This window comes from Sinocyclocheilus rhinocerous, unplaced genomic scaffold (assembly GCF_001515625.1).
Source record: "Sinocyclocheilus rhinocerous isolate Xijiao unplaced genomic scaffold, SAMN03320098_v1.1 scaffold982, whole genome shotgun sequence".
Classification (NCBI taxonomy): domain Eukaryota; kingdom Metazoa; phylum Chordata; class Actinopteri; order Cypriniformes; family Cyprinidae; genus Sinocyclocheilus; species Sinocyclocheilus rhinocerous.
Window position 1 is genome coordinate 84,091 of NW_015640441.1, and position 26,254 is coordinate 110,344.

At 38.8% G+C, this 26,254-nt stretch overlaps 1 protein-coding gene and 1 long non-coding RNA gene across 2 annotated transcripts in view; one reads left to right on the plus strand and one right to left on the minus strand.

Annotated features, from left to right (window-relative positions):
- The window catches only part of LOC107752714 (male-specific lethal 3 homolog), a gene marked incomplete at its 5' end in the record, with an annotated part of 86,500 nt that overhangs the window by 18,043 nt on the left and 42,203 nt on the right, over positions 1-26,254 (minus strand). The window lies entirely within an intron of this gene.
- Positions 17,429-21,705, plus strand: LOC107752713 (uncharacterized). The gene is made up of 3 exons (XR_001641381.1): positions 17,429-17,618; positions 20,543-20,583; positions 21,216-21,705. It is a non-coding gene; the product is annotated as an uncharacterized LOC107752713 (long non-coding RNA).

Consider the following 26,254-nt stretch of genomic DNA (forward strand, 5'->3'; position numbering starts at 1 on the left):
ATGATCCACCTGCTGTCCGACCATCATGACAACTGTTGTCTGACAATGTTTGCAGGTGAACTTTGTCAGCCAAAAGGGGGGATTCTGTAGTGTCTGCTTAGGATCATGGGGGCTTTATGTCTCAGAGACCCTTTCAGCCTTTTGACATTTGCATATAGATTACAGTCCTGGCCCCAGATTCTACAGTCATATGGGTGCTAAATTGCCAATGGTCTTTCCCCCATTATCAAGAAGATGGTAACCAGATCAACTCTCTGGTCTCCCCATCGACTTCAAACACATTCCAATGTCCTAAGAGACAGCCATCCACAGTAACTGGCACCAGATGTCTGATGGCTGCTTTAAGATCTTCTAGATGTTTCGTTCTTGGTATCAAAATGATCTGCTCTTTATTCCTCAAACAATGATGTACACTATGTGATTATGATTGGCATCATACTATTTGTACCATATTTTGGGTAAAACTTTCAAAAGTCATTAGCTCAGACTAATCTTGGCTCAAAACTTTTCTTCTTGAGACGGACACTATCCAAGACTCCTCAAAACTCTCCTCTTGAGTTAGATTTTCCGGCAGTTTTTATCTTCAAGTAACTTTGTCGATCCGCAGTGGACTTTCCTATCTTCAGTGGAACCAGAGCAAAACCTCCAGCTCACTTCTAAAAGAACTCATCAAGAACCTCCGTTGTCTACCGCATCAGGACTCTTGTTCAGCAATCGAAGCAACGCAAGTAACCGTTTACAACTATTTAGATGCGTGTTTAAGTTTGAGCCCCTTTTAAGGTGATTTTTGATTCTTTGATGATTCTCATTAGGTTGTGGTTAATTGATGTGAAATACTGCCATTACGGACAGACCAAATAATTGTAATATTGATTCTGCTACAGTTAATTCTAAGATCTAATCTAAATATTTATTATTAGTTATAACCAGTTATAATTAATTATAAATATTTACCTTTTGAGCTAATTTGCTACAAGGGCCAGACTTCCGTTTGAACTCTCCACTCTTACATTCCTTGTCTCAGGAAAGTTATGACCTTGTTGATGCTGCAATGGATCCAAAGATTTGACCACAAGTGATTTCATGTAATAGCAATAACAAATCACTTGACTCCTGAACACTTTGAATGCATTTCCAGCTTGGGCAAGCTAATCAGAGTGATTGCATGTTAAAGCCACATCTCACAGTCATTCTCCCATTCAACAAAAGAGCCAGGATGTAGTGGATGGCATCTTTGCAGTAAAAATCCCACAAGTTAAGAGTTAGAAAAAGCCAAGATTATTATCTTAAAGAGCATTCAAAATGCAGTGTATGTCGAAGAAATAAGTGATATAAAAGCAGGATGCAATCTCTCATCTAAAAGCAAAATACAGAAACTTAATCCTACTTAATCCCAAAGGTCTTCTGCGTGTTGGAGGTCGTATTACTCAGGCAGGTCTTAAGGAAGAAAAATCAATAATCCTGTGACCATCCCTGGGAATCATCACGTAGCACCCTTGTTTGTTCGACACTATCACCAAGCAGTCAAGCATCAAGGAAGACATTTTACTGAGGGTGCAATACAAGCAGCAGGGTATTGGCTGATGGGTGGCAAAAGATGCATTGGAAGTCTAATCAACAAGTGTGTGACATGCAGAAAGATTTGTCGTCCTACAGAGCTCCAACAGATGGCAGATTTGCCTGCAAAATGACTTTAAGTGGCTCTACCTTTCACATAGGAGTCAATGGCTACGTTTACATGCACAATTTTTGGTTCAATCGGACTGAATTCATTCCGATTGATGAATCTGAATGTAGTGTTTACATGAACGCTAAAGAAAGTGAACGGGTTCATGTGCGCATTTATATGTCACAAGCTTCGAATCGGATTTGATTTTTTTAATATGCGCACACTGCACAAATATAGAGTTTCTCACTGTTTGCACATAATAACCACTCTCCTACATGGTTTCTTTATTTGTTTTTAACAGCAGAATTAATATTTATCCATTTATAAATATACATATAAACTGCTGTGCCATGCTGCTCATATTTATCACGCAGTAAAAACGCCCCTCCCTGCGCCCAAAATGGGTTGCCTGTGGATGAGTATCCAAAACAAGGACTGGTGGGTGGTTGTCCTGCTCCACTTCACAGTTGCCGAGTGAAAGGAGAGTTTTATAATGACAGGACAACACTTTATTCAAAAGGAAGAACCGCTCGTTCCGCACGTCATACACTATTTCTGCACATGCGCGGACCTTTCAGTTTCGGGGTTCAATCCGATTGACTGTTTACATGCACTCTAAAATCGTATTAGAAAAGGAATAAACCACCCCCTTCAATCCGATCGAAATTTCATTCCGATCAAGCTCAATCGGATCGATTAAGGTGTTTACATTAAGGCTTTTCAGTCCGATTGAGCTGTCAAACTGATTGCAAGATGTGTGCAAGACGGCGCCTGTGTGTTTGTCGGCATGCCGTTTGTCTCGTCAGTTTCTAAATATCCATTTAGTACTCTGCCTTTCTGTGTTTTCTCTGCTGTTGTTAATGGATTGTGTAGATGCTATCATCACCTATAATTGCCATGTATTGCTACACATCAAAAGTTTGTTAGAGAATCAACCCAGAGACTGTGCCATTGAACAGGATTATTGTTACTCCTCGTTCTCTCTTCCCTCGGCCTCGTTTGTTCACCGGCTTCCTTGCTGTCCATCATCCATCAACGGAAACGTCACAGTAGGAGAGGAAATCGCGGCGGTGAGGATTAGGAGAGAAGTTTACATCTCTTCGGCTCAACTTTCTACTTGTCCCGTCACACCTTCCTATGGTCACCGTGGTTTATACCTGGCTCGGCATTCGTGGGAAGTGAGATATGTCATCTGCCCATCATCCCGGACCAGTAGCAGTCGGCTGAATTCTGCGCTCCTCCTCGATTGCCCGTCCGAAGCAGGGGTGTGAATCTTCGAAATATTAAATCATTGAAGTATGTCCCACGTTAAGATGGCCTTGGTTAATGCCAGATCTGTGTCTAATAAGACCTTTATTTTGAATGACTTTTTTACTAGACACAAATTGGATTTCTTATTTTTAACTGAGACCTGGACTGGAGCGGGTGAGTCGTCCGTTTTTGGTGAACTTTGTCTTTTAAACTGTTGTTTTTTTAGCACTCCGGGATGTGTTGGAAAAGGAGGTGGAGTGGCTATGGTTTTCAGGAACTGGTTTAAATCTCGGACTGTCTCTGTTGGGAACTTTTCTACTTTTGAATCTCAATGTGTTCTAATAGAATCTGCTACCACTCTGTTATACTGTGTTTTGGTCTACAGGCCCCCAAAGCCAGATAAGGATTTTATAGAAAGAGTTTTCTGAATTTGTTTCTCATATTATCACATCATATGATCGTCTGTTAATTTTAGGTGATTTTAATATTCACGTCTGCTGTCCTGGAAAGCCCATGGTTGCAGAGTTTATCCATGTTTTAGATTCTTTTGGTTTTATTCAGCATGTTGATAAGGCTACACATGTACTTGGCCACACCCTGGACCTTATCATGTCTTATGGGTTTTCCATTGATAACATAAACATTGAAGATGCTTGCTTTTCAGATCATAAGCCCATTGTATTTAATGTCACCCTATCTAGCTTTTTGAGTACTATAAAAACTACAGGTTTTTATTCTCGTTGCATCAACTCTCTCACTGCTAATCAGTTTTCAGATATGTATCATAGTAATGAAGTGTCCACAGCAATTTCAGTTGCTGCTGAACATTCCTCAAGTCCAGATGATCTAATTTCTCTCTTTAACTCTTCTTGTTCAGATATCCTGGATTTTATAGCTCCCCTGAAATATAAATGTCCAAAATTTAAATCACAACCATGGCTGGATGACTCCACTCGTTCGCTTAGACAGATTTGTCGAAAAGCAGAGCGGCGATGGAAAAAAGATCATCTTACGGTCTCTGTTGACATTTTTAAAGAATCCCTGGAGAACTTTCAGAAGGCAGCAAAAATAGCTAGAGCTAAATACTTTTCTGATATTATCAATAAACATTCTCATACCCCTAAAATCTTATTTAGCACTACGTCTGTTAATTTTAGGTGATTTTAATATTCACGTCTGCTGTCCTGGAAAGCCCATGGTTGCAGAGTTTATCCATGTTTTAGATTCTTTTGGTTTTATTCAGCATGTTGATAAGGCTACACATGTACTTGGCCACACCCTGGACCTTATCATGTCTTATGGGTTTTCCATTGATAATATAAACATTGAAGATGCTTGCTTTTCAGATCATAAACCCCTTGTATTTAATGTCAACCTATCTAGCTTTTGGGGTACTATAAAAACTACAGGTTTTTATTCTCATTGCATCAACTCTCTCACTGCTAATCAGTTTTCAGATATATATCATAGTAATGAAGTGTCCACAGCAATTTCAGTTGCTGCTGAACATTCCTCAAGTCCAGATTAGCTAATTCCTCTCTTTAACTCTTCCTGTTCAGATATCCTGGATTCTATAGCTCCCCTGAAATATAAATGTCCAAAATTTAAATCACAACCATGGCTGGATCACTCCACTCGTTCGATTAGACAGATTTGTTGGAAAGCAGAGCGGCGATGGAAAAAAGATCATCTTACTGTCTCTTCTGAAATTTTTAAAGAATCCCTGGAGAACTTTCCGAAGGCAGCAAAAATAGCTAGAGCTAAATACTTTTCTGATATTATCAATAAACATTCTCATACCCCTAAAATCTTATTTAGCACTATAAATTATATAATTAATCCTCGCATCTTGTATGAAGTTGAACAATCACCAGATATTTGTTTTTTATTTATTTTCATATTTTTTTACTGAAAAGATTCCTGGCATTCGATCTTCATTTGTTCCTCTTTGCTCTAGCTCTTTGGTTGACTGTTCAGTTTCTTCAGCTACCTGTGCAGCTTTCAGCCCGTGTCTCTCTCTGAGTTAAGGGAATTAGTGATGCAGACGAAATCTTCAAATTCAACTTATGATGCTGTTCCCTCTGACTTTTTTAAAGTCGCTTTTGATACAATAGGTCCTAGTATTCAAGTAATTATTAATTCTTGCTTAGTTTCTGGCAATGTCCCTGCGTTTTTGAAGCATGCAGTTGTCCAGCCATTGCTTAAAAAACCCAATGCCGATATTAATTGCTTGAATAACTATCATCCTATTTCAAAACCCCCATTTCTTTCAAAAGTTCTGGAAAGAGTTGTCCTGTCACAGTTACTTCCTTTTTTAAACTCAACTCATATACTTGAACCTTTTCAATCAGGTTTCACTACCCACCACAGTACTGAAACAGCTTTGTTAAAAGTGATGAATGATTTGCTACTGTCGGTTGATTCTGGTGATAATGCAGTTTTGGTTTTATTGGATCTGAGCGCTGCTTTTGATACAGTTGATCATAATATCCTTCTGTCACGCCTTAAACAATAGGTGGGCATAAAGGGTACAGCACTTAGCTAGTTTGAGTCGTATCTGAAATCCAGGTAATTTTCAGTGTCTGTTGGCCAGTTTATCTCATCATCTGCCTCTCTTCTTTATGGGGTCCCTCAGGGGTCCATTTTGGGACCATTACTCTTTAATCTGTATATGCTTCCACTTGGTAATATTATAAGGAAATTAAATAAAATTTCATTTTTATGCAGATGATTCTCAGTTGTATCTTCCATTAAAATCTCGAGATTCTCTGCAGCTTCTCATTGACTGTCTTGAGGATATAAAATGCTGGATGTCAAATAACTTCCTGCAGCTCAACAATGATAAAACTGAGGTGATTCTCTTCAGGCCCTATAAAACTAGGAATTCTGTTGCTGGGAACTTAGAAAACCTCACTCCATATGTTAAGTCTCATGTAAAAAATCTTGGTGTTATCTTTGCCTCTGAGCTTTGTCTTGAAAAACAAATTAGCTCAGTTGTTAAAAATAGTTATTATCAGCTGAGGATCATCTCTAAACTTCAGTTTAAGATTTTACTTATTGTTTTCAAAGCTCTTAATGGACAAGCCTCATCTTATATTTCTGATCTTATTTATTGAATGCACAACGCCTAAGTCTCTCAGATCCGCTAATAAAGTTCTATTACGTGTCCCTCGTTCACGACTCAAATTAAAAGGAGACAGAGCCTTTGCAGTCGCTGCTCCATGTTTGTGGAATCAGTTGCCACCTGACATTAGAAGTGCTTCTTCTGTTTCTATTTTCAAGTCCCTTAAGACACATTTTTACTCTCTCGCCTTTCCGGGCTATTAATTGAATGTAAAACTGTTGTTGTTGCCGATATTACAATTGTATTATTATTATTGTTGTTATTTAAAATTTTACTCCCGTTTTAGAATTTGTTGTATTTTATTATTGGTTTTGTTCAGCACTTTGGTCAGTGTAATGCTGAATTTTAAATGTGCTCTATAAATAAAACTTACTTACTTTCTTACAAACAAATTATTTGGTTGCATGTAAACGTAGCCACTGTGTTTGGACCATGGCAGGTGGTTTCTCATCGCACTAAAGGAGGTTGCTCTAACTCCAAAAGGTGGGCAGTCATGTGTGCACAAGCAGTGCATATTGAAGTTGTAGAAACTGAGTGCCAGCGGATTTATTAATGCCCTGCAGAGGTTTCTTGCTATAAGGGGTCCCGCTAAGCAGATTGTTTTATTCTTGATTGCATGCTGCTTGAAAGAAAGTCTTTGCATCTCACACACAAAGTTCTTGTAACCCTTATGGCTAAAGTGTCTGCAATCATGAATGCACGCCCTCTTGTGCCAGTACCTTCAGATGCTGAATTTCCTTTAATACTGTTAACCCGTTATTCTCCTGATCCAGAAAACCTCCTCTACCAGGCGAGTTTACAAGTTAAGTAAAGTCAAGTCACCTTTATTTATATAGTGCTTTTTACAAGGAAAATTGAGTAACCTCCGTGAAGTTGGCCCCCCACCCAACGCAAAACGTCGGTAAAATAGTCTCAATCGTTTGTGCTTCGTTTGTGCTGTAAAAATGTTTGTTTGTGCTCTTTTGGTTTTTTAGATATTAAAATTATATTTATAGGTAATTCTGAGGTAACTCAGCCCCCCAACATACTCCAAATTCACCCCAAATAGTCTCGTTTGTTTGTGCTTCGTTTGTGCTGGTTTATGCAGGTAAACGTTTCGTTTGTGCTGCTTCGGTTTTTAAAATATTACACATTGAATTATATGCGATGACGTCACCAGCCCCCCCACATGCTCCAAATTCACCCAAAACAGGCTCAATCGTTTGTGCTTCGTTTGTGCAGGTAACATTTTCGTTTGTGCTGCTTCGGTTTTTAAAATATTAGACATTGAATTATAGGCAATGACGTCACTCAGGCAATGTTTCCAGGTCCGTGTAGCCTATACTTTTGCGTCCATTCGTTTTCCTTTTTTAACCATGATGAAAAAAATTAAAAAAGAAGTGTTGTTGTATTTTTAAATACCATCCTGAAAACCAAATTTGAAATTAGAACCGTACACAAAATGCTGCCCGAAAAAGTAAAATATATATATATATATTTTTAGATTTTTGTTTATGACTTTTTGCACCTTTAATAAACAATTGAAAAATACACAAATTAATATAGAAAAATGTTGATTTTAACAAGTTTTCTTTGGCCAAATTAGAAGTAGGCTAATGCTTCTCCTGCACGTTCAGTTTAGAACTATATGTCTCTGCGCTAGATTATTGATGGGGAGCTGTGCAATTAATAGTAAATATGACCAAAACAGGGTATTATTATTATTATTTTTATATGAATAATAAAATCACTATATATGCGCATTTCATGTATTTGTGGGAGTATTATCGCGCTTACTATATGATATGGAGGCACCCGCGCAATCTCTTGCATTTTTAAAAAATTTTTTCCTGTGGAAAGTACTTAGAACAGGCTACTCTGTCATTTTTGGATGTGCTTTCCTCATGCAGTCTCCGTAAATGGCGCGCATCACAACAATGAACCGGCTCACAGACACAAATAAATTTATAGAAATCTTGAAATGTCTATGTGGCGAGGGGGGTGTGGTTTAGCGGGGTTTGCAGCGGGAGGGAGCGGTCGGAGACGAGCGGTGAGTAAGTAGGTCAAGTGCAGAATGACATTCACCTGCTTCTACTTACAGTGATTGGCGTGGGGAGACCGTAAAAGGCCACGGCAGATCAGAAGTGGCAGAGAGAGACCGACTGAGGACTCGTGGCCCAAGTGAACAGGATTACAGCCAACGTGCTCTGAGTTTATGTTATTTGATACGTGTGATCACGCCTATGCTTATAGTTTTGGGAGACTTAAATAAAATTCCACGAGCCTCAGTCACGCCGACTCCGACTTCTTCGTTTCCCCTAAACAAACTTTATCACAGTCTACTATTAAACAAACCAATAAAAAAAAAAAAAAGAGTGACCTCAGAATGATCACTAAATAATATTTTAATATCTAAAAAACCAAAGCAGCACAAACGAATTTTTTACGGCACAAACCAGCACAAATGAAGCACAAACAATTAAAGAAGATTTTGGGTGAATTTGGAGCATGTGGGGGGTTGAGTGATGTCATCGCCTATAATTCGATTATCTAATATTTTAAAAACCGAAGCAGCACAAACGAAACTTTTACCTGCACAAACCAAGCACAAACATACCTGATTATTTGGGGTAAATTTTGGAGCAGTGGGGGGCTGAGTGACCTCAGAAAATGACCAATAAATATTATTTGAATATCTTAAAAACCGAAGCAGCACAAACAAATTTTTTACGGTGCAAACCAGCACAAATGAAGCACAAACAAACAAGACAATTTTTCGTGAATTTGGAGCATGTGGGTTGGGCTGGGGGCTTGTGGGCATCGCCTACAATTCGATGTCTAATATTTTAAAAACCGAAGCAGCACAAACGAAACTTTTACCTGCACAAACCAGCACAAACGAAACACAAACAAACGAGACTATTTGGGGTAAATTTGGAGCATTTGGGGGGCCATGCTCCAAAGAGTGACCTCAGAAAATGAACATTAAATATTATTTTAATATCTTAAAAACAGAAGCAGCACAAACAAATTTTTTTACGGCACAAACCAGCACAAACAAACAAGACCATTTTACGTGAATTTGGAGCATGTGGGGGGGCTGAGTTACGCCATCGCCTATAATTCAATGTCTAATATTTTAAAAACCGAAGCAACACAAACGAAAATATTACCTGCACAAACGATTGAGCCTGTTTTGGGTGAATTTGGAGCATGTGGGGGGCCTGGTGACGTCATTGCATATAATTCAATGTCTAATATTTTAAAAACTGAAGCAGCACAAACGAAACTTTTACCTGCACAAACCAGCACAAACGAAGCACAAACAAACGAGACTATTTGGGGTGAATTTGGAGTATGTTGGGGGGCTGAGTGACCTCAGAATGACCTATAAATATTATTTTAATATCTAAAAAACCAAAGCAGCAAAAACTAAAATTTTTACAGCACAAACGATTGAGACTATTTTGCCGACGTTTTGCGTTGGCTGGGGGGCCAACTTCACGGAGGTAGATGAGTAACCTAAGATCACTTGCATCTGTTGTTATTGTGACATAACTTGTGCACATTTGACTAGTTAGACTTTTCTCAAACTATAATTCCTGACTACATGTATGAAATCAAGTGAAACATTTTGAAATACGTGTCATTTCATTGTCTAAATGTCTGCCAGGATGTCTGTTTAATGTTTTATAACATATACAACCACAAGATATAAAAGTAGTACGAGTGGTAACACTATGAATGAATGTTTGGCACAAAGGTGTGTTACTGTTCAAATCTCAGTGTTCAGATCAGTATGTTCAATCATGTGTCCTTGACCTTCACTGTGTATATTTTTATTATACTGTGTTGTAAATAAAATACAAATAATAATCAAAAACCCACATTATTTTACTCTCCTCACACTCTTTCTTACCTGCCTCAGTCACATTCATATTGATGGCCCATTATGGGAGGCCCTTTGTCTCTCAGGTGTGAATCACTAAATATTCATGGCCATTGTCACTCCCTCGCATAAGGCCATTCTATCAGAAAACATGTTTTACAAATGTTAAAGCAATATATTGTTTTCTGTGAACGAGTGAACAGGATAATTTTCACATCATTTTGTAGCAAAAACTCTAGTCTACTACATCCAGTTCAAAAGTCTTGTGAACAAATATTCTGTATGTGTTTTATGGCCTTATTTCAGTGACTTAAATTTAGTTTTTCACTAACCACGCATAAACATTTTCTCAAAAACACAAACATGTACGTTCATGCTGCTCACATATTATCGTAGCCCAGTTTGTGCTGAATACAGTGTTATTAGACTTTAGCCATTAATATTTTTTTTAAGATACTGAAAAAAAAAAAAATGTCAGGGCATGTCAAAACTTCCTCCAGGGCCCCAAAACACCCTCAGACCCCAGAGGGTTAAGGTGACTGTGTGTATTGCCCCAATAAGGAAATTAAACTGCATTTGCGCACTGCATTAACAGTGCTTGCATAATGCATGGTATTTTCAGGGCTTGCGTTTTTAGGGGCTGAAATTCAACATGGTTGTATATTTAAGCTGTGGATATTTCAATTCAAAACATTTCACACACGTTTTCCTTACTAAAAATTCAATAACCCATATTCGCCTTCCAAAATTCACTTCTAAAATATTCAGTCTGTTTAAAAATACAACCTATAGTATTCGACAGGCAATTTTCAGTCCATTTTATTTTGCTTTACAAATTCGCTTCTAAAAAATTGCACATCAAGGAACTGCAGGAAAACCAGTAGTGTACTGATGCATAACCTCCATTGCTGCATCTGAAATAGTATGTGAAAAACAGTATGCCAAAATAGTAGAGTCTGAATTCATAGTATTCATAGTAAAAACAGTAGGTGTAAAGTCCCCGATGACTATCCCATGAGGCCACAGGAGAGGATTTTATGAATGGCAGTTGATGTGTTGACAAAGTCATTCAATCACAAAAACTGATTTGCGGAAATAGAACAAACACTAAGTACATAGGGGCTTTCGCACCGGAGCAGTGTTAATTTTGTCTGCAAATTTTGATTTAGTTTTAGTCATAGTCTTTTGACTAAAATGCCATTTAGTTTTAGTCATATTTTAGTCATCTGATTTGTTTTTAGTTTTAGTCTTTTATAGATTTACTAAATCTACAGTAAATTTAGTCAGCTACAATCTAATGGGTTTAGTTGTAGTGTAATGCATTTATTAAGCATTTCTAAAAAATTTCCGAACTCATTATATAGGTTTGATATTAAGGTTTTATCATGATAGACACCGATTTAACTGCGGTGAAACACAACATGCCTGTATGTTAAAATTAAATAAAACCACTTCTCATAAAGAACAAGAACATGGTCTTCTTATTAATAAAATACCAATGGTTATATAGGCTAATTATGCATTCTTTATAGCAACTAGTTTACCATATTCTTCATTCTTTCAAGCAGACATTTATTTCTATAAATAAATTTAGATTAATCTTTAGGGCTACTAAAGTTTTTACTAAAGTCAGAGTGATTTTCTGTCTTTCGTTTGTTGCTTGATTAACACCAATGACTAGGACAATAGCAACTAAATTAGGCTGCTATTCCTTTAAAACCGAATGCACAGCTGCAATAGATGCAATGTACTGATACACCTTCTCCCTGCTGTTAGGAACGCATTTAATTGTAGGAACTCCGTTTGGGGGAACTAAATTAGCTCCAACTTAAAGTAGGGTCTGAAACAGTTCTATAGGAACTACCAGTGACGTTAAGTGTAAATTGTGTGTTTACATTCCATCTCCGTTATCACGAAACCCACGACACACAACAAAGACAGCTCCAATCACAGCGTTCTCCATTCACCGGTTGTTGACATTTGTAAATAAAGACATCACTGTCAGCTGGAGTTTCTGCTGCTGGTGCGAAAGCAACAAGAAAAACTATGCGATGTGTGAAAGCTCATGTTAGGATTATCGCCATAATTCTCAGCATACATACAGAGAAGCTGATTAAGACACAGAAGTTGTGTTTACTTTCCCCTTGTACATGTAAGCAACTTTATATACCCCTAAGGGATTTATAACCTTATTCCCCCTGACACTGATAAATATCAAATATTACATCTGAGGAAAACATTTATTGCTCTTGGTTGCCTGGTTTGTTTAACTTGATATCATAGCTTGTGCGACGTTGTGCTGTAATAATGGGGTTGCCCTCACCCCTTCAGTTTTTTTCCACATTTTGTGTTGCTGCCTTTTGTTGAACTTTGATTTTTCATGTCAATCTACACTCCATATACCATAAGGATAAGGCAAAAACTGATTTGTGACAACTTTGCAAATTTATTAAAAAGGACAAGCTGAAATAAATACATTGCCTTATTCATACCCCTAACTTACTACTTAGTTGAAGCACCTGTACAGCCTCAAGTCTTTTTTGGGTACGAGGCAACAAGCTTTGCACATCTGCATTTGGCAATTTTCTGCCATTTTTCCCTCACCTCTTACATCTTAACCTGTGTCAGGTTGGATGGGGGAGGAGAGACATTTCAGTTTTCTCTAGAAAACTTTGATTGGGTTCAAGTCACTTGATTGGGTTCAAGGCTGGACTATTCGAGGACATTCACAGAGTTGTCAATAAGCCACCCTTGCATTGTCATAGCTACAGTATGTGCTTAGGGTCTCTGCGCTGAAATACACCCCCCACAGAAAGATGCTGCTACCATCACACTCTACTTTCAGGATGGTACTGTTCTGGTGATGAGCAGTACCTGGTTTCCTCCATTCATGATGCTTAGAACGGAGTTGCACTTGTTTCTCACAGTCTGAGAGTAATTTACAATATAAGAACAATATCTTTACTACCACCTTTTTATCAATTTAACACATCCTTGAATTACAACTATTTTTATACACAGCATACTGCTCCATCATGATTTACAGATGAAAGTGAAAGTGACGTGACATTAGTGCTCTGCATTTATACACACACACACACCGTGAACACACACACAGCAGTGGGCTGCGGCGCCCGGGGAGCAGTTGGGGGTTCGGTGCCTTGCTCAAGGGCACCTCAGTCGTGGTATTGAAGATGGGAGATAGCGCTGTAGATTCACTCCCCTACAATCCCTGCCGGTACAAGACTCGAACCCGCAACCTTTGGGTTACGAGTCCGACTCTCTAACCATTAGGCCACGACTGTTATATGCTTTGGATCATGAGCTGTTCCAACCCTTCTCCATACTTTTTTCTTCCCGTCATTCTGGTACAGGTCTATCTTAATTTCAGCCGTCCAAAGAATGCTTTTCCAAGAGTGGTCTGGCTTTTTTAGATGATTTTTTGTCAAAATCTAATCTGGCCTTGTTTGCACCTTGTGGTGAACCCTCTGTATTTGCTCTTCTCTTCTCTTGGTTGTAGACTTTGACAGGATTTTAGTGTTGAATGCAGCAACATTAATAGTCGTTGGACGATGACATCACTGAATTCAATGATGAACTGCCTTTAACTGAAAATTGACTGTTTACTATTGTCCTTTTGCATTATTGACACACTTTTTCCCTATTTGATACTGTAAATCTGCTTTGACACAATCTGTATTGTTAAAAGCGCTATATAAATGAAGGTGACTTGACTTGACAGTGACACGCCTACCTCCTGGAGAGTGTTCTTCACTTTGGCTGGATGTTGTAAAAGGGCTTTCTTTACCATGGAGAGGATCCTCCGATCATCCACCAATGTTGTCCACTGTGGACATCCAGGCCTTTTTATGTTGCTGAGCTCACTAGTGCATCTTTTTTTCTCAGAATGTTTTTATTTTGAAGCCTAACAACTGTCTGTTTCACTTGCATGGAGAGCTGCTTTGACTGCATTATGTGGGTTCACAGCAACAGCTTCTAAATGCAAATGGCACACTTAGAATCAACTCCAGAACTTTTACCTGCTTAGTTGATGTATAAATAACAAATGAATAGCCCACGCATGTCCATGAAACAGCTTTTGAGTCAACTGTCCAATTACTTATGGTCCCTTGAAAAAGGGAGAGATACATATTAAAGAACTGTAATTCCTTATCCTTTTCTCCAATTTTGATGTGAATACTCTCAAATTAAAGCATTTTAAGCCTATATTCATTACACAAATGCAACCTAAATATGTTTTGGTCAGCAGCTAAAAAAAAAAAAAAAAAAAAAATCTACCTGTGTCCAAATATATATGGACCTAACTGTACATGCTTGAGTGCTGTGTACTGGGTCACACTTTTTTTAAGGTAAAATTCTTTGTATTAACAAACCATTAACTATGACTTTTGCCTCAATACACTTCTATTTTGCTACTTATTAATAGTTAATAAGGTAGTTGTTAAGTTTAGGTATTTGGTAAGACTAGGGATGTAATCCGCATCCGTGTACTGTAATCCGCATGTGAAGTCAAGTCACCTTTCTGCTGTAAAGCAGCATTAAAAAGAGGAAAATACTGCCGTGCAAAGGCAAAAGACCATAACTCCTGGAAAAGTAGTTATTGCTATTTTTGGGACATTCAAGACCTCCTTTATCATGAGGATAAGTATCTTGATTCAATTTCATTGTTTTTTGAGAAAATAATGGTTGTATTAACAGAAACTTAGAAAAGTCCAGGAGAAACCAAGGCAGAACACTGTATAACATCAGTTACCGCTCTTTGGCTTAGTTTTGGAACGCTCAAATTGAGTTACGGTACTCTTTGTTTAGCCATTTGTCAATATGAAGTGTTATGGAAATTTTTTAATTTGCATTGATTGCATTGATCTCACTTTAATACATTTATCTTACATACATCTTTTGAATGTAATCTCTAATCAGTACTCAATAAGTATTCAGTGGTAATCTATAGAGTGAATGAGGTCTTTTCAGAGAAGTTGTGTACCAGGAATGAGCAGTTCTGAAAGTAACCAGACACCTACATTAACAGGCACTACCATGTACTATGGGGTGATGTGCACTGAGTAACATGATTGGCTTAAGAATTCTTATCGGTCTTCAATGTATCTTTTTGAAGGATATAAAACTGGGCTGTGAGCCTGCCTGTTATCTCTTTGCTCACAGACTCAAGCTGTGTGTAAACCAGATCATTCTCTGCAGAGAATTAATGCAAGACAAAGACAAAACTCTGTTTGGATTTTCATTTTCAGTCTTCACAAATATTTTATTAAGTCAGATTTTCCATGACAAACATTGGCGACGAGGATGGGATACCACAGCTGATCGTTCGGGATCTGAGGACATTAGTTGGCTGATCACCCTAAGCCCACAAAGGGTTTAGCCCTAAACCCCGAAAGGCTTCAGGGAAGGGGGGGCTGACGTCTGAGGGCTCGTGGACATTCACTGCTGGTTTCTCAACGGATCAGAAAACGCATGTAGCAAACGTTGAGACTGATTTTGAAAATCCAATTGTCTTGAAACCTAAAATAATTCATTTATGATTCAGAGTGTAGCCAATCTGAATCATAAAAGCAAGATCTGATATTCCCAGACTTTATGACACAAGTCCAAGCCACCCACTGGATTCATGAGTAAGTGAAACAGTTTTTTTCATGGGTAAGTGAAAAAACAGGTCTGCAAGTAAGCAGGACCGTCTTGCGAGGAAGCAAGGCAGGGGGGTGACAAGACTTTGTGCGAGTAAGTGCGAAGCCACACGGTGGTGACGATCACGTGTGAAGGGAAAGAGGACGCGTTCCAGGTAAAAGTCTTGGATTGTAAAAATGGGGTCTGGAAATGTCAAATCTAAGATCGATCTAGATGATTTGTACAGTCCAATTTACAATGATATGAAAAAGAAATATGGGAAAAGAATTATGGAAGTCATACACGAATGGGTTGAGAATAATGGTTTTCCAAAAAGGGGTACGTTTAGCATAACGGCTCTGAAAAGAGTTTGGAAAAATATGAAAATAGATTAAGAGATAAGAAAAATCTGAAAAACAAACAAAAAGATGTTTCAGAAACATAGGAAATTTCAAACTACTGGTTTGAAAAAGCAGAACGCAGAGAGAAAAGGCAGACATTAAAAGAGCTGCCATTTAGGAATTAACAGAAATATTATAGTTCTGTAGCTTGTGAGGATAAAAGAACAGATCATATTGCTCAGAATTCTTCTCTTTATCCCCTTAGACAATTGCAGTGTGCCAAAGTGGACTTTGATATAGACTCCTGGCCTCACCCCATCGACAAATGCCACAGCAGCATCAGATACAGCTACCACCGCCGCTGCCTCCATCCTACAGCGCAACTGTATCTGCACCGCAGTCCTTGCCGCCCGACGAAAGACAAGCACAGATCTTTGAACTGCCGAAGGGAGAGCAAGCGCCTGCCCCGACAACAACTTCGACAGCATCATCATCATCCAGACCGTCCGCCACCAGCGACGGCGTCAAAACAATAAAATACTCCATGGGTGGCGTCAGCACCAGATCCAAATCTCACGAAAGAGTGACACTGCAACCAGACAGCCTGGACGAGGACGAACTGGAGGGAATAGGAGAGCACGTAAGAGCTTTCCCCATGATTCAAGTGGCCGGACGGAACTGTAATGGTTTTTCGGCCATGGAATGAGGGAGACTTGAAAGAGGTTATGTGTCATCTGTGTGTCACCTCCCTCACCCCAAAGACTCTGGAGAAAAGTTTGCAAATGACTTGGACATGTTCTGTCAAGAATTCAGCCCCACCATGCAAGAACTGAAGCATTTGCTTATGCTCAAACTTGGGGGCAACAGACTGGCACAAAATAAGACCACATTTCCCCACGGGCAACGCCCAAAGGAAGAACGCGGACTGGAAACACATCAACAACGAAGCATATCGTCAAGCAGTGACAACACTGTGTCAACGGATCAAGACTGACTTTCCAGTCAGAGTGAACACCACCAAAATCAACTATTGCACGCAGCAGAGAAACGAGTCTGTCAACGACTATTATGTGCGGCTCTATGAAACTTTCAACAAGTACAGCGGGATACCGGTACCAGTCGAAAGAGGAGAAGTTCCACAGATGTGGGAATCTCATCTGCGATGCAGCCTCATAAGTGGACTGAAACCTGAAATGGTTGCAATCATCAAGCAAACTTGCATTGGATGGGAGGACGAGGAACTGGAAAAAATAAGACAGCATGCCCTCCATGCTGAAAGACTGCTGAAAGAAAGAGGGGGAAAGAAAAAGGAGAAAGAGCTCCAGCTGACAGCTCTGACGATGTACAAAGGCCCACCGAGACAAGGTATGAATTACAGAGGCCGAGGGCGTTGAAGAGGCAGAGGACAAAGACAGTCTCGGATCAATCCAGATGTTTGCTTTTACTGTGGGGAGAGGGGGCATTGGAAAATTAACTGTCCAATCGAACGGTGGCTGGACCAGAGAAAGCTAAGGCGGACTGACAACAGAGACTTTCGCGGCAGAAACTGGAGAAGGAGGGGGAGCCGGGAGCAAAGTCCCTGACGGCCACGCAGCACAAATAAATAAGAATGAAACGCACACACACACTAACCATGCTAACTGCAATGAAGAAAATCTGCTTGTTTTAATACATGATCACATTGCAAGATTAGAAAATAACAAATCTTCTCTTGACAAAAAGGTAGGCACATATATTCATTTGAATGATTTAGCACATAAGCAAATGCCACAGATCAGATTGTGGGTAAAAGGAATTGAAAGGACTTTCCTGGCTGATAGGGGGGTTTAACAATTCTGTAATTAGAATGGATGAAATGGATCCAATTCCAAATTAAGTGGAAATTTTGTTTGGTCAACTTCTGCATCTGGTCCTACTGTCAGAGAAAATTTCACTGTACAATTGAGATTTGAGGATGAGAATGGCACGAGCTTTAAGCATTGTTTCCTACTGTCAGAAAACTGCTCTCAAAATTTGTTAGGAAGAGATTTAATGTGCAAACTGGGTATTTCTCTGTTATCTAGCCCAGATGGAATTCAAGTGGGTCTAATGCCAAATTCAAACTTTAGCCACAATTCTGGCAGTTGTACATTTACCAGTGGAAACTGAAAGATGATGAATTATGTGAAAAACTTGTCAATGCTGCAAAAGACAGAGTTTCACCTAATTCTGAAATTATGCCATTCTCTGATTTACATTGCTCAGCACATGTATCATTTGGAAGAGATGAAATGTTTGAAAAGAAATGGTTTCAATGTACAGACACAATAGACTTGAAACGGTTAATCTGGACAGAAAACAGGTGTGCTGTTACTGTTGATTAGAGAAATGAACAGCAAAAGTGTTTGATGTTGTTGGTTCTTTCCCACATGTCTCATTGTCCAAAAAGAACAATGACCATTGGGCAGACATTGGGTTTATTTGTAAAAACGTGTATTTTTCATGTGAATTGGGTGGAGACAGCAGAGGAAAATGTTGAATACAATCCAACGCTGTCCTCATACCGAATGTGTTTGCACAAGCCTGCTGTTAGAGCTTTACGCACAGTCTGTGTGATTGATGACGCAATGACAACAACACACTCCTTTCTCTCAGCAGAGGAAGTAGAGACTCATCCAGCGCTCAAAGAGGTCCCTAAAACACTTTGGGCCTCATCCAAATTTGACGTGGGGCTGGTTAAAAATTGTGAACCAGTTCAAATCACTCCAGAATCTGATTATAGACCATGCAAACCGCAGTATTCCCTGAAAAAAAGAGGCTATTGAGGGGATAAAGCCAGTTTTTGAATCATTAAGAGCAGCTGGGGTAATTGTGCCCTGTGAGAATTCTCCTGTGCCGTACACCTATTTTCCCTGTCAAAAAGATAAGGAACGCAGGCCAAACAACTGAGTGGCGTTTTGTGCAAGATCTGCAGGCTGTGAATGAAGCAGTTCAAGCACAAGCTCCGAATGTTCCAAATCCATATACAATCTTGTCACAAGTGCCAAGCGATGCTGAGTGGTTTTCAGTTGTTGATTTATCTAATGCTTTCTTCTCTGTGCCAGTTCACAAAGACAGCCAATTTTGGTTTGCTTTCAATTTTGATGGTAAGGCCTACACTTTCACCAGGCTCTGCCAAGGCTACTGCGAATCTCCAACGATTTTAAATGAAGCACTGAGAAGAAGCTTAGAGCCATTGCAGCTGACACCAGGTACAGCATTGTTTCAGTACGTGGATGATATTTTTTATCGCTGTGAGAGATAAGGAGACATGCGAGCGAGATACTGTAAAACTTCTAAAACATTTGGCTGCTGAGGGTCACAAAGCCAGTTTGTCAAAACTGCAGTTTGTAAAAAGGGAGGTGACATTTTTAGTTCAAGTCATCACAAAAATGGTAAATCTCTATCTGAAAAACGAAAAGAGGCAATTCAAAAGATTCCAAAGCCAGTCACGAAAAAGCAACTAATGTCATTTTTGGGCATGTGTTCGTACTGTCGACCGTTCATTCCAAATTATGCTATTGAAGAATCGCCCCTGAGCGCTTTGGCTCACGGGAAGGGCTTGCAACCACATGACAAACTGACCTGGACCCCAGAAGCAGAGAAAGCATTTGAGAATTTGAAAATACTGTTACAAACATCACCAACCCTGGGACTTCCAGACCCAGAGAGAAATTTTGTACAAACTGTTGATGAGAAAAATGGGTTCATGACTTCTGTTCTGTTACAGGATCATGGGGGAAAACTGAGACCTGTGGCCTATTTTTCGAGTAAGCTCGATCTGGTAGCGGCAGGCTTGCCAAAATGCCTGAGAGCTGTTGCATCTGCAGAAAAAGCTATTTTAGCTTCAAGGGAAATTGTGGGGTACTCTGATGTGACTTTGCTCGTGCCACACGCGGTCTCTATGATCCTGTTAGAACAGAAAACATCCCATTTGTCAACCATCATATGGCTCAGGTACAACGCAATTTTGTTGGAAATGCCAAACATCATGATAAAAAGATGCAGTGTTACATCCTACTACACTGCTCCCAACGGAGCAGGATGGGGAAGAACACGACTGTGTTGCCACATTGGAACTGATCCGTAAACCAAGACCAGATTTAAAAGAAACCCCCTTGGAAAATGCTGACTTAATTCTATTCGTTGATGGTTCAGCAGCTAAAGACCCAAAACTGGCAAAAATAGAGCAGGTTACACTGTAACCACTACATATGCAACAATAACATCTGGAGCGCTCCCCGCGCAAACAGCCGAATTAGCAGCATTGACAGAGGCATGCAGAATTGCTGAAAGACAAACAGTTAATATTTACACACATTCTCGTTATGATTTTGGGGTTTGTCTTGATTTTGGGGCATTGTGGAAACACAGGAAATTTCTAAAGTCTGATGGTAAGCCTGTTCTAAACCATGATAAAATAGCAGCATTGTTAGAAGCAATTTTGCTACCAAAGTCAATTGCTATCTGCAAATGCGTTGCACATTCCAAGAGTGATGATTTTGTGTCTTTAGGTAACAAGCAAGCTGATACAGCGGCGAAGGACGCAACTATGAGAACAGAACCTTTTCTAACATGTGTAACAGTTAACAATGACTCAGTCACACTCCCTTCTGATTCTCTTACAGCTATGCAAGCTTTTGCGACAGCAGAAGAGAAGAAACAATGGGTGAAGGCCGAGTGCAAACTGAAAAACAACCTTTGGCTAAGTACTGAAGGCAAACCATGTCTGCCAATACACTTTTTCCCACACTATGCAAAACTTGCACATGGACTAGATCATGTGAGTAAAGGGGGAATGTTTAATTTGTTGAATCAATATTGGTTCACAAAGGGCTTTACTTCCTTTGCGGACAAATATTGCCAATCATGCATGATCTGCGCCACAAGCAATGTGGGCAGAGGGCAAATGATGCCTCAAGCGGTACACCCAATTCCAAATCAGCCATTTGATCACATAATGTTCAATTTCATTGAATTTACACCATGTGAAAGAAAAAAAGTTTTGCTTGGTTATGATTGACCTGTTCTCAAAATGGGTGGAAGCTTTTCCTACATCCAAGCAGAATGCTAGTGCCGTTGCGAAAGCACTTTTGTCTGAAATTATTTCTCGATGGGGAATACCGAGAAAAACCTTTCGCAAATGTCACACTCAGGTGTGACATTAAAGAACAAATTAATGAAGTGTTGTGAGCAGACAGGTTTGTCTTGGGTAAAAGCACTCCCCATTGTGTTGATGTACATGAGAATGAGGAAAAGAATAAAGTCTAACTTGAGTCCGTTTGAAATTCTGTTTGGCAGGCCAACTTCCATTGGAGTACCACGACCACTGCCCTCTACAGCCTTGTGTGAAGATGACATGCTAAACTATTGTCGAAATTTGTGTATTGTTGTCTCTCAGATCTCTTAGCAGGTCAAGGACGCTCTGCCCAAGCTAGCTGAAGGAGTCTTGCATAACATCAGGCCTGGTGATTTCGTGGTAATCAAGGACTTGAGGAGGAAACACTGGAAATCTAAGAGGTGGAACGGCCCGTTCCAGGTCCTGCTGATAACACACTGCGGTGAAAGTGGCAGAGAGAGCTACGTGGATACACGCAAATCACTGCAGGAAGGTTCCAGTGCCACCAGGGGGTGCCACAGATCAGTAAAGTGATTGACCGCTGCCCCGTGCCAAGGGGGACGTCTGACTGACTAATCTGAGGTCAGTGCAGGTCAACGAATGACAACAAGGAAACAAGTTCTACCCATCACCGTAGAGCAGCGGTTCTCAATACCAGTCCTCGCGTACCCCCGCTCTGCATGTTTTGCATGTCTCTCTTTGTTAACACACCTGATTCAGATCATCATCTCGTTAGAAGTGAGCTCCGTGCATGAGCTGTGTTCCGATTGACATGGTCCCTACACAGTGTCCATTGCTCCCTACTCCCTGAGCAGGGGAAATCCGTTTGCAGTTTACTTCACTTCGGAATATTAATTTACATATTTGCGCTGCGCCGCTGCCTGCAGCGTCTTCACACACATACGAAACTTACTAGAGAAGCGTGAAGTGGGACATAATATACCTCTGTAAATAAATACAATTGTGTCCATTCCTCCCTACTCCCTGAGCAGGGGAAATCCGTTGAAGTTTACTTCACTTCGGAATATTAATTTACATATTTGCGCTGCGCCGCTGCCTGCAGCGTCTTCACACACATACGAAACTTACTAGAGAAGCGTGAAGTGGGACATAATAAATACAATTTAAATTCAAGTCTCGCACACTTAAATGCCCTTTGTATGGAACATATACGCTCCATTCAAACTGGAATCATGGCGGAATATCCGGTAATGTCCGCTTCGCAGGGCACTTACAGTCAAATATAACAAACGTCTGAAGCAATAAGAGAAACATACAAAATGTGCAGAGCGGGGGTACGCGAGGACTGGAATTGAGAACCGCTGCCGTAGAGGAACAAGGAGTGCTTGGATCAGAAACATTGTGGTGGAACGCCAGACATTCGTTCACCCCAATGAAAAATGTATGCATATTATTCACTACAAGTGATCAATAATGATCAAAAGGGAGGAATGTTATGGATTTTTTAAAATTTGCATTGATTGCATTGATCTCACTTTAATACATTTATCTTACATACATCTTTTGAATGTAATCTTTAATCAGAACTCAATAAGTATTCAATGGTAACCTATAGAGTGAATGAGGTCTTTTCTTAGACGTTGTGTACCTGGAACGAGCAGTTCTGAATGTAACCAGACACCTACATGAACAGGCAGTACCATGCACTATGGGTGATGTGCACTGAGTAACATGATTGGCTTAAGAATTCTTATCTGTCTTCAATGTATCTTTTTGAAGGATATAAATCTGGGCTGTGAGCGTGCCTGTTATCATTTTGCTCACAGACTCGAGCTGTGTGTAAACCAAATCATTCTCTGCAGAGAATTAATGCAAGACAAAGACAAAACTCTGTTTGGTTTTTCATTTTCAGTCTTCACAAATATTTTATTAAGTCAGATTTTCCACGACATAAGTTACTGTACACCGGAGTTGCCTGGAGTTGCAGTATTCTGCCTTTATTTTACTGTCCATTAAAGTCTGCCGCATTTAAACCATGGTGTAACCTGTGTACTTTCATACATATGTCACTGAAGCACTTCATTAGACAAACAAATTAGATCACGATTCTAAATGCTCTATATAAGAAAAACACTGATTTTTCACTCAGTGCCAGTCTGGGGCTGCCAACTTCTAGTTTCATGCATGCAGACTCAAATACCATGATAGTGTAGTATGTAGTATGTATCACACATAAAATCAGTAGCAACAGTTCGCAATTAAATCCATATCCTAACTTTTCGTGTAACCCAACAAAATCCATGGCAATGAACGTCATCAGAGATGTTTAATCAACAAGCATTCTGAGCATTATTCCTACTTGCTGGCATTCACATCAATCCACAAGTCATTCTTTTAGGTTAGGCTATTTTCATTCAAGTCGATGTAAAAGCAATTAGGCTATGTTTTTTATACTTTTACGTTAGTGAACATTGCAAATAAATTGGTTGCAAAACGGCATTCATTCACATGTTTAACTTTCCCTCCGGTTGTTACAGTCAGAAAAACAATTAATAGAGTCACATTACTATATGTTATAGTCTTTGAGATCATGATCACTAGATTTTATACAGGTGTTACTATAATGATTTTGTAAATGTTGATGTATATAATTGAAATTAAAATAAATAAAATATTGATAACGGGGAAGTTACTGCCTTTTGCCTTGGCGTGACATCTCACTTTTTGCTGACAATGCAATGGCAGAGTACAGTAATTTCAAAATAGGGGTAAAAAAAAGTTTAAATTCTAGATTTTGTTATGTAGATTATTTTAATTACTAAAACACCTAATTGTCATATTTCCAGTGTCCTATCTATGATTAATTTGGCGGGACAAATAAAAATATTTAACCCCTTTGCTGTCACCCCCCATTTTGGCATGGAGACACAAATGACATACCCAAAATAAAAAGGTTGCTGCTCATGAGTCATTCTGACTAGATACATATTCAACATATGTTTACAAAGCTGACTGTTCAAGAATCAGAATTACTCAGACTGTTATGATAAAAGAGATATATAAGGTCAAACATAAAAACAAAAATAAATATATAAAAAAATATTTTTTTAAATGTATAAAAAAATATGTTGCTGTGGTAAATGCAATGGAGCTCAAGCCACAAGTCTTCTAATGCTTCATTTCAAATTTTAGGACATACTCTCTAAAACTGTGAATTTTATTAAACATTTTCTAAGACCACATCATGTGTGTTTTTAGAGAAGGCTAATAAAAGGCTAATAAAATTGATTTATGGCCCCCTGTAAGCTCTCCTGCATGCTATTATCTAATGTCTGGCCCGGCAAACTGCCCCATTCATGATTCTATTGTTTTCACTCAACCAACCTTTCACACCTCCGCCAGGTATGAGACATTATCCTCATTATTCCTTTATCATTATTGTTTTGTTTTTATTCAGCCATTATAGCTGGCATTACAAGGTTTACCAAGCCACATCACTTCAATCCCAGTATACATTTACGGGCCTATTATCAAAAGTATTTCTAAAAAATACAACAAAACATTTTCTTACGACCTTACGTGAATTATTATGACAAAATACATTATGAAGAAGAACTGCACCTGTTCTGCAGCTGCATTAGAGCTAACATTAGCATCAAGCTACGTAAGACAATTTATGACATTAATAGTACTTTTTACACTTAGTACTCGAAGTACAATAATACACTTTTACTCAAAACTCACTTTAAACCACCATCGAGTGTTTGTAATAACTTCCTTTTGCAATCTCATATGGAATTTGGTCGTTTACTGATGTTAAAATATGCTATTTATAACCTTTTATATCGCTGCACAAATTAGCATTTCAGATGTACACATTCTTTATTGTTATGTAAATACCCCAAATCTCAAGAAAATCACATACAAACCATATACTATCGTAATCGTGTGTTTATTATTTGGATATTTCGTGGGTGCAGACGTTTCTCTGTGTTTGTTATGGTCAGATATGAACGCAGAAGAGCAGGGAAGCGCATCACAGGATGAGACGGGGCTTGTTATGAGACGCAATACGATTGACAGGTTGACGGACGAATTAGGTTTCTCTGAGTCAGAGCGCGAGCACGGAAGAGTAAACGCACCGAGACAGCCCAGGGAGCAGCTAATTATCATCAGATCGTGTAAATCAGTGGAAAATGAATAGAAATTATGATTCTGTCTGAAGAAATATGAAGTAAATATGAGTAAATATATCTATATATCTCCATGTATATCGGTAGTTGACAAATAGGCAGTAAAAAATGCTTATTTTGTAAAAGACAATTTTTGAAGAAGAAATGTATGTATTTATGTAGTGTGAAGTCTGATCTTTGAGAAAATATAAAGGGTCACTAACTTTTTTTTTTTACATTTTCACTGAACTGTACCATAAATTTGTCCTATGGTGTGACATAGCAAAAATTAAGAATAAACAAAAAAAACGTAACAATATATAAATAGCATGATAGAGATTTATCTTCATTGTTAGACGCTTATTTTCATATAGTGTTATTTATTAGTGGTTAGCATGCCACATTTGCATAATTTTCCATGATTATGTAGTTTAACATGCAGTTTTTAATAAAAAAAATATAATTTAAGGGTGTCACACCAAAGGACAACAAAACGTAACACTTTTGTAGTGGTTTCAAAAAAGTTAAATATTTGAACAATTCTGAGGCAAAAATTGACCATGTGCACATGTCATGGGCTTCACAGGGGGCTTCAGTAACATAATCATGAATGGGGTCCTTCAACTAATGCAATTTTGTTCTGGAATTGGCCAATTTAAAATCAGGATATGGTGTCACACCATAGGACATGGTTTTCAGAGACAAACTGTACCATAAATTTGTCCTATGGTGTGACATAGCAAAAATTAAGAAAATAAACCTCTTAATAATATATAAATAGCATGAGAGAGATTTATCTTCATTGTTAGACGCTTATTTTCATATAGTGTTATTTATTTAATATGAAATTATAATTAACAATTTTTTCCCCATGACTTGTTGGACAATTTCAGCACAAACTGACAACAAGACAAACTTTGCTGTCATCCGTTCAAAACTGCTGAAAATGATACAATTTTAAGACGAGTGATATTTATATCCCCCTTATTACAATACTCAACTGTTTTTTTTTTTTTTTAAGATATTTTGAGATAAAAACAAATCTGTGGTTCTTTTATGTGTGTCACCCCATGGGACTATACGTCACA